General features: G+C 39.8%; 1 protein-coding gene across 2 annotated transcripts in view; it reads right to left on the reverse strand.

Moving 5' to 3' along the window:
• The window catches only part of LOC145990281 (uncharacterized), a 30347-nt gene extending 21186 nt beyond the window's left edge, over nt 1-9161 (reverse strand). Inside the window, exon 1 of one of the 2 annotated variants that reach the window (XM_083125971.1) lies at nt 9068-9161. The gene's annotated coding sequence lies outside the window, so the exon portion shown is untranslated. Of the gene's footprint in view, nt 1-5172; nt 5329-9067 lie in introns of those variants that run through there. The other variant, XM_083125970.1, reaches the window with a different exon arrangement.
• Between the last annotated feature and the right edge of the window lie 312 nt (nt 9162-9473).

The following is a 9473-nucleotide window of genomic DNA, read 5'->3' on the forward strand; positions in this document are numbered from 1 at the left end:
AATAAGTTAAAAAGTTGTAAAAATATCTTTGCGAGTCCAAAATTTAATAAAAAATGTTGCCTGAATAGTACAAATAGTGTTATTTTTGTAAAAATAAGGATAAGCTGTGAAAATGTTTGACAAAGTCAAAGTTTGGTAAAAAATAAACTCAAAATTAAATTAAATAGCACACAGTAACATACATTTACTACCTAAATCAATAATCAAAGGGTCCTAGGTTCGTTACCCCGTGATAAAAGCAAATGGTGAAAACTGTAGGCCCCGTCCCTAATAGCTCTCCCTTCTTCATAGTACATATAAAAAACCCTGCGCTAAAGCGTCCTGTGCCTTGAAGGCAAACCTGAGCGGAATATTAATTGGCGGCAAAAACCGGTTCTACAAGCGACGCATAGCTTCAGAGATTTGACCCTTGCTGCGCATTTCCAGACATCCTTTGTTGTCTGGTTGAATCCCTCCCCTGCCCTACAGTATTGCATAGCTTTCCCCTGTTCTTGCGTACTGGTTAACCTTGAAAAAAAAACCGGTTCTGAAAATCTACCGACGCGTTCTCTGATTGGTGAATCAGGTTCGTTCTTTGTTGTGACGTTCTGACGTCATTTGACCTTGAACGCACACTCCCCAAATTCCTTTCTCGTCTACCTGCGCGGAATATTAATTCATTCTCTCTGTCTGGCATCAGAGCGGAGTCGAAATTCGGAGACAGTATTCTGTCTGGCATCTCGTACCATCGTCTTTTATAACATATAACATTATTACATAGTACTAATTAATAATATTACATATCGCGGGTTCGAGTACCGGGACCGTCCCCAATCATAATTGGACCTGTACCTACACCCATTACCACCGTTCATAGCGGTTCATAAACCATAGAAAACTTATTTTCAATACTATAAACATTAATATTATCGATTGATACATTACATACTTTGCAGTAATGAATATAAAACCATATGCATAGCGTTTAGTACCTCTAATTACCTTCTATATACATATTTTTCATAAAATAAATAATTATATATTCATAAAAAGTTATAAACATGCAAATACATAAACGTAAAGTATTCTAACTACGTGCAAATGAATTCTAAGTACATGCGAATTAATTAAAACCCGTGCAAATTAGTTATAAGTACGTTCAAATGAATTGCGAATATTAAATAGCGACAGACGTTATCTCACATCGATACTACTACAACCCCACTTCAATTTGTCCTCATCTTGACACTTGAGTGGGTTTTGCCCCCTAAAACTGTTTTTAAGCTGAAACAAAAAGACACGTATTTCTTCCTTTGGGCCCCACTATACACCTGCCAAGTTTCATGGAAATCGGAGGGGACACGGAGGTCAAATGCCTACTTAAATTTGTCCTCATATTGACTTTTGAGGGGGGGGGGTTGCCCACTAAAACAGTTTTTTAGCCGAAACAAAAAACACGTATTTCTTCCTTTGGGCCCGTTTATACACACACCTGCCAAGTATCATGGAAATCGGAGGGGGACACAGGGGTCAGATCCTCACTTCAATTTGTCCTCATTTTGACATTTAAGGGTGTTTTGCCACCTAAAACCGATTTTTAGCTGAAACAAAAAATACGTATTTCTTCCATTGGGGCCCCACTATACACCTGCCAAGTTTCATGGAAATCGGAGGGGGACACTTAGATAACCTCCCTTGTTAGTCTTTCACTTTGTAATTATATAACACTTCATATATTATAATGTTTTATTTTAATTTTTAAAACTGTAACTGTAGAACAATTGTATAATTTTTGTATAAACATTTCTATCTTGTTGAATGTGTAAAAGGATTCATCCTGGAATGGAATGTCTCACATTTATGTGTGTTTCCATTTCCATACATTCGAATGAATACATATTCCTTTCAATGGCATTTACAAAATCACCTCTGACATTTTATGTTATACAAGTAAGATTATTTTTGTGCACGAGTGTGTTAGCCGATGCGTAGCAAAGTATTTTAGGAACAACACTTGAAAAAAATTCTTGGAGGACTAACTAATGAAAAATTCCTTTGTAATCGAAGATCATAATACCTTTTAAGGTGTTAGTGTTGCCCACGGGGCGAGACGAGACAGGCTTTGCCATGTGTCATAAGACAAACGAATATTTTCGAGACGAGACAGCATTTCCACGAGGCTCCACGAGGCTCCACGAGACGAGACGAGACGTGGGCAACACTATAAGGTGTGGTAATATTATAATGGGATTGAAATACGAAACTCTCGGATCCGGATCCGGATTTTCGGATCCTGAACTTTCGGATCCGGATCCAGATCCGAAACTTTCGGACCCGGATCCGGAAATTTCGGATCCGGAACTTTCGGATCCGGATCCGTAACTTTTGGATCCGGATCCGTTTGGCCATCCCCTATACCCCAAAAAATAGGATATTTCCAAATTTTCCTAAAAACCCGCCCGCAGCATTAGTAGTACCCGAAAAACAGGATTTGTCCGGGTAAAAGGGATCTTCTCGTAACCCTAAACGACTTGCGTCGCTGCACCGGTTACAGCGAGCCCACATGTGTTTTCACTCAGGGTGCACACCCCCGACCCTAATAGTGGAGTCGCCTGGCGCTACGTCACTGCACTTCCGTCAGGGATCTTCTCCTGAGCGGTCAGCTGTATATCTTAATTCCAGATTGATCCGTCCATGGGTCCCTTCGTGATTAGCCAAAAATGGCACTAAAGCGCAGAAAAATAACCTTATTCAATCGATCATTTACAGAAATTATAAATAGGTTGATTGCTGGATAACTATTACCGATAACTTGATAAAATTTCGTGGAATAAAAGTCATACCAGGCGTTAGCATAACAGAATATTTAATACATCGATGAATTTGTCTGTCTGTCTGTTGGTGGGTGCAAAAATGTTGATATCAACAATGGCCACTTTACTCTCAATTCATAAAAAAATAAAAGCACATTGTAAATTTTACGGGTAAAATGCCGATATAATAACTATTGCCATCTGTTGGCTATTTAGCAAACTACAAAATCTAGAAAAATTGTGTAATGAAATGGGATTTCAATGCTAAATCATTATTGTATAAATTAGCCCCATTAGAAGCTTGTTAAGAAGAAAAAACTATAAATAAACCAGAAAGAGACATTTCAATGTTCTCATTAATACTCGTGGAGCAAATTACGGGTAAACTAGCTCCAGGCTGTTTATTTTGCAAAAGAGACTACCTCTAGCGGCGGCTTCCCGATGATGTAATGGTAAATGTCGTTGTCTAGTAATCAAGAGGCCCCGGGTACGATACCCGATGGAGGTTTGGATGCCACTGAACTGTAGGCATAGTCCTGATTAGCCTATTTGTACATGACATGGACTTCAAACTCGACTCAATAGTTGTAACCGTAGAGTCACTATTTACAGAGAGCAAGTTAGCTCCCTCTCGATATTCTAGAAGTCTGTCTCCTTCTCGTCTCTATTTTTAAATGATAGTCTCCTCTTCCACCAACATGGATACCCACAGGAGATTTTCTAAGAGGGGATGGAGGGGGACGAAATCAAAAAGTTATACCGGGTGTCCCAGAAGTCTTTTCCTGATTACAAACTTTATTCATATCCGCTGTATGCAATGTAGAGATGTGAAAGTGGTGCCAAAATGTTGGAAAACTAACCAAGTTTATTTGTTGCAGGTTTCAGTAATGTGGCTGTAGTGTAGCAGTGTCAGTGCCCAGAAAACCGGAAATGTTCACAAATCAGGAAAAAGCTTGGCATGTCCTCTGGTATCACGAGTCACCAATAACAGTGCAGAGGAACTTTCAAATGTACAGAATTCTTTCGTCTAGAATATCTGCCATCAATAAGTTGGAAAAAATGGAATTTATCTTCATTCCCAAATCCTGTCAAGTCCAAGAAACATTGTATGGAAAGATGCCACCCGATGTCAAGAGCATTAATTCCGGATTCCTTGGCACTGACACTGCTACACTACAGCCACATTACTCAAACCCGCAACAAATAAACTTGGTTAGTTTTCCAACATTTTGGCACCACTTTCACATCTCTACCTTGCATATAGCGGATATGAATAAAGTTTGTAATCAGAGAAAGACTTCTGGGACACCCGGTATTTTGAAGTGGAAAGCGTGTTGACAAGTATGTGACGCCATGCTTACATATCGTTAAATGGCGACACCACGGGTGCCCGGTTCGAATCCCAGCCTGGGCATTGGTGTTCTTTGTGAGTGTCCCTTCTTCAATTTCATCATATCACTCATCCTCATCGTCGCGATTAGTCAAAAGTGGCACAAAAGCGATGTAAACCAAATCAATCTAAGCTGTCAAGCAAGAGTCAAGAGAGAAATTATAGCAACAGGACGAGAACGAAAGAGCAACAAAGCAAACGTCGGAATACAAAGGGAGAAAGAGTGGGAGAAATTAAGAAACAAAATAAACTAACCAGAGAGAGAAGAGAAATAGTAGGAAGAAACAGCAACGAAACGAGAGACAGGGGTAGAAAGAAAGCGCGACAGAGCTTGACAAATAAAAGACCCTAAAGCGCGGGAGAGAAAGAGAGAGAGCTGAGTAACAGTAGGATTCAACAGAATGAGAAAGAAACAAGGTGACAGAGAATTAGAAATAAAGCACCGTAACGAGAGAGACAGACAGAGAAATAGTGGGAAGCAGCAGAATGAAAAAGCAAACAAAGCGAGAGAAAGAGTGTGACGGAGAATGAGAAATAAAATAACTCACGAGAAAGAGACAGAGAGAAGTGAAGTATAGAAACGACGAAGGGAGAGAGAGTCACAAACATATATAAGATGAGAGGAAGGGGGAGAGTGAGACAAAGAACAGAGTAGGAAAAAGGAAAAGAGAGTCTGAAACATCAAAATGAAAAAGGTATAGAGGAATAGTAAAGAAAGGAAATAAGTAAGAAATAGATTCCAAAACTGAGAAAAAAATACTCAAATCTTTAAAAAGCACGAAAAAATTAAAAAGAGGGCAAGAAAAAAATATATGAATGAAATAAAGAAGAAAGTTTGCCGAATGAATACACTGGTCTCGACTCGATTCAATCCCTAGTGAGTATTTATAAGATCGAAAGATATAGGCTAATACTATTAAAAACTTAGACACGCCCTCACTTAAACATTAATACGCCACTGGTTATAGTAAACAAAGATTTCAACCTTACCTTCAATTTCACGGCAACGGCGATTTCGCGGCCCCCCCTTTTTCTTGGAACACCTTCGGCCCGCCTGACTTGCAGAAACTGAAGAGTTGTTTGTTGACACCACACATATACTCACATCACCATAACAACGGGACTGCGAGTGCCATGTGAGGCTCACACTGTGCATTGATAAGATTATTGCGCTATCAGTGTTGCCAACTATGGTCAATAAAAATGCGCTAAATCGGAGTTTATGAAATTCTCCCGATACAAAACGGATACAACGGAGCTCTGACGACAGAAATTACAAAGCAAGGGAAATTTCGGTTTCTCTTTTTTATTGTTGTGTATTTTCTGTTATATTTTCCACTCTTGCTCAGACTTGATAGTCGGGACTGGAGCTACCGATCACCGGGAATCGAACCCGATAATACTTGATTGCAAGGCTTCTGATGTCAACTGAGCAGTGGCGCAATACTAGTTTCTGTGGGGGGCTGAGGGGGTTATGTTTATTTTTTGCTGTCTTCAGCCCTGTTCCTTGTATATTTCTAGTTTCGTTATTTTGATTTTTGTCATTTTAGCGTCGCTTTCCTTGTCACTCTTGGCTAATCGCGACGATGAGGATGACTGATGATATGATGAAATTAATAAAGGGACACTCACAAAGAACACCAATGCCCAGGCCGGAGTTCGAGACCCTTGGCGCCGTAACACAATGCGCTAACCACTCCACCACGGAGGTCGGCATTTTGCATACATTTCCGATCTTTGTTAACAGAGACTCAAATACAGAACACTCTGGTGACAAGATTGTAAATACAACTACTGAAGCGATCAAATGTAGTGCTTCATTCCGTGCAACTGTGTATGTTTGTGTGTGTATGATTTATTGCTTCCACCCAACCACATCCAAATTTGTGATCTCAACGATTCTAGCAACTCAGTAGGCGTATGAGAAAAAATACCAGTTCTAGTTCCGGAATATACCGGTTGGCAACAGTGCGCATTGCACAAGTAGTAAGCCGAGTTGCGAAACCTCAGGAAATCCTTTGTAAAGGATTGCGCAAGATGATGATATTAACGGGAATTAAATATAGCGGCATGACTGAGCGCGAAGTGGAAATTCTATCTTACAACTTTGTCGACATGTCAAGACAGGTTGAAACCAGTACTGGGCCGCTTCGGAAGAGGAGGGCGCTAAAGGTCGTCACGGATGGTCTCGGGTTCCAGTCCCGACCTGGCCATAGGTGTTTAAAAGAGTGCAGAATTGTTTTTCTCTTGTTTTGCATTCTAATCCTAGTGCTCTTTGATTTCTAGTAGAATGTTTAATGCAATGGAAATGTTACTGTACACAACCTAAATGAGTAGGTATTGAATAATAAATACGTGCAGTTGGCAACATTTGTGACTTTATTTCGTTGTGTAAAGCACTGCTATAGGTATTTTCCAATCTTACGGCGGCCGGTCCTAGTTCTGGCAAGGGAAGTGGGGAGCGGGAATCACGCCGCAGACCAACACGGCAACAGCAGTGGCGCCGAGAGACGCGACGCGGCGGGAAGAAGTACAACGTGCACCTCGTTCTATAGGCTGCTGCGTTACTTCTAGTGCTGGATTAGTCGCTTCCCCGCTCCCCACTTCCCTTGCCAGCATTAGGATCGGCCGCCGTAACAGTAGAAAAGACCTTTAGCGAAATACTATTTTCCTTGCAGTGATTTGCTCGCTTATGTCAAGGACTCCGAATATGCTCTGAGGCTTACCCAGCCTCACATTAATGTGTACAGTACAATATTGAGAAAGAAACGATCTTCCTCTGGAGCATGGTGCTGATCACCTCTACTATGGCCTAAAACGAGAATGTGTGATTTCTTGTATTTTGTTTCCCATCCGAGTGCCCGCTCCCCCCCGGCTTCTGAAACCAGGATTCGAGGGTGCCATGAACAATGAGACAGGCCTGGCACCCGTGAACAGGGCCAGTCCTAGGTGGGTGCGGGGCACGAGACCTACAACCAAATTGTTTTCAGAAATCTGAAAACACTGAGATTATTGTTCGTAAGTCTGAGTACAGGTGTCCTTACAATCACAATATAAATATTATTACATGTAATTAATATGCTTCGTATTATTTGAGAGGAATGAGCAGACATGTTAAAGATTAAAAATCAAAGAATAATGGGAAGCTAATAAAAAAGTTTCTAAATTATTGTTTTGTTCCATTTCTGATGTGTGACTGGTTGTGTCCAATGTCAAACTAGTATTAATACCTATCAAATTGCATCCAATAACATTCTCCATCAATTTTTTTTTTTTGTGTACCTATTGCTGAAATAATATTTTCACATCGTTATTTCATAATACAGGGTGGGACAGAAAAACCTGATGATTTTTAAAATGATGTAATACAGGAAATTCCCTTTTAAGTGCCATCTCGCACAACAAGAAGCACTCAACTTTTAGCTTCTCAGAAGCCAAGGTTATGCCTCATACAGTGTTCCCTGATCTACAGACTACCCAGCCAATTCAACAAGTTTACAGGCCAAATGAGATTTTTTTAATAATCAGGCATGTTATAAAATGTTGTGCAAAAATACAAAAATGTGTAAAGTTCTTTATAGGGTGTAATTTTTTTTGTTTATGTTGTTATTTTTCTACTGTTATACATTCCAATGTAAAATTGCTAACGCTGGATTTGGAATTATTTGATAAATAAATAAATAACAAGAGTTCGTCTTTATTCATATCCTAACCTTATAGCCATATAGGCTATGTATGCCAATTTTATTGAAAAAATTATTTAATTTACACCACATTAAGTGCGGAAAATAACATCTTTCAAAAGCGTTTCACCAATGAAAGCGCGGTGCGTTGCGTTCAACAGAGGCCCGTAGCCAGGATTTGATTTGGGGAGGGGCTCGCCCCTTATCAGCAGCCGCCATCTAAAGGTGAAAGAATTGGGAGGGTAGAGGCCCTGACGATAAATTTCTCAGTATATTACAACTTATTATACAATATGTTCAATCCCGTTAAGGAATTAAAATTAATTAACACTAGCCTATACCCTATTTAAATTATATATTTGTATCATTTCTGGAGGGGCTTCAGGTCCCTTAGCCCCCTCCCCACTGGCTACGTGCCTGGTTCCACGGCAACTGAATTGGCAGCTAGTGAGAAGTGGAATGCCCATCACCACCCCTCCCACGACCCCACCACACGATGGAATAACGAAACAACAATTCGGCAGTTTTTTTCTTCCCAGAAATGATACGTTTCAGCGACAGGCTCCAGCAGAATGTAGACCAAAATGGGCATAATTTGCAAGATGTTATTTTCAGCACTTAATGATGGTGCAAATCATAATTTTATTTTTTCAATAATAATAGGATACATGTGCCTGTAAGGCTACCACATGAATAAAGACGAACTCTTATTATTTACTGTGTTATATCATTTTAAAAATCATCAGGTTTTTCTGTCCCACCCTGTATAATAAAATCATGATGTGAAAATATTATTTCAGCAATATAAATTCACTACATAGTCAAAATTCAATGAAAAGTAAACAAAATAGAATTATGATAGATAATGTTATTGGATGTGATTTGACAGGTAAAATAGTAGTTTGATATTGGACACGTCCAACTACCAGTGACACATCGGAAATGACAAGACTGTTTTTATTGAAATATTTCAACACGATTTTTACGTAGAAGTATTTTGTTAAGAATATGATTTGATCCAGGAAGTCAGAAAAAATCAGATTAGTTCACTTGTAAGAAACCATACATAACCAAAAATATATTTATCTGTTGCGGCGCTAAGTGCCCTAGTTGCTCCTGCTGAGACTAGAATATCTATCAGGGTACAACAATAGAGGTATAATACTAACAATATCTGCGAATCGAAAACGAAATAAGCTTACCTTCGTATGAACACGACGGACGAACAAAATGTGAAGGGTAGAAAGAAACGCAGTTCCAGGCGGCATCTGTGGTTGTTACGTAAACTGACCTTGGGGACGCCAAGCGTCAATGCCATTAACTTCATAGGGTTTCAGCAGGGAGGGGAGGGAGAACCTCGTGGGTAATGAGCCATGGGCACTGTTTTTTACTTGTTTTCTGCCACAGTAGCTACTCGCGACGATGAGTGAGGATAAATATACACAAAGTAAAACTGGCAGATGTATGCAGTAAATGTGTATGGTTTTATTTTTCTAATTTAGCGTGTCGCTTTCTGCAACTTTTGGCTAATCGCGACGATGAAAATGAGTGTTGAATTAGTGGCGTGCCCAAGTGGGGTGGTTGGATGGGTCATAACCCCCTATTTGT

This window comes from Lepisma saccharinum, chromosome 7, assembly GCF_977018435.1.
Source record: "Lepisma saccharinum chromosome 7, izLepSacc3.1, whole genome shotgun sequence".
Taxonomy (NCBI): domain Eukaryota; kingdom Metazoa; phylum Arthropoda; class Insecta; order Zygentoma; family Lepismatidae; genus Lepisma; species Lepisma saccharinum.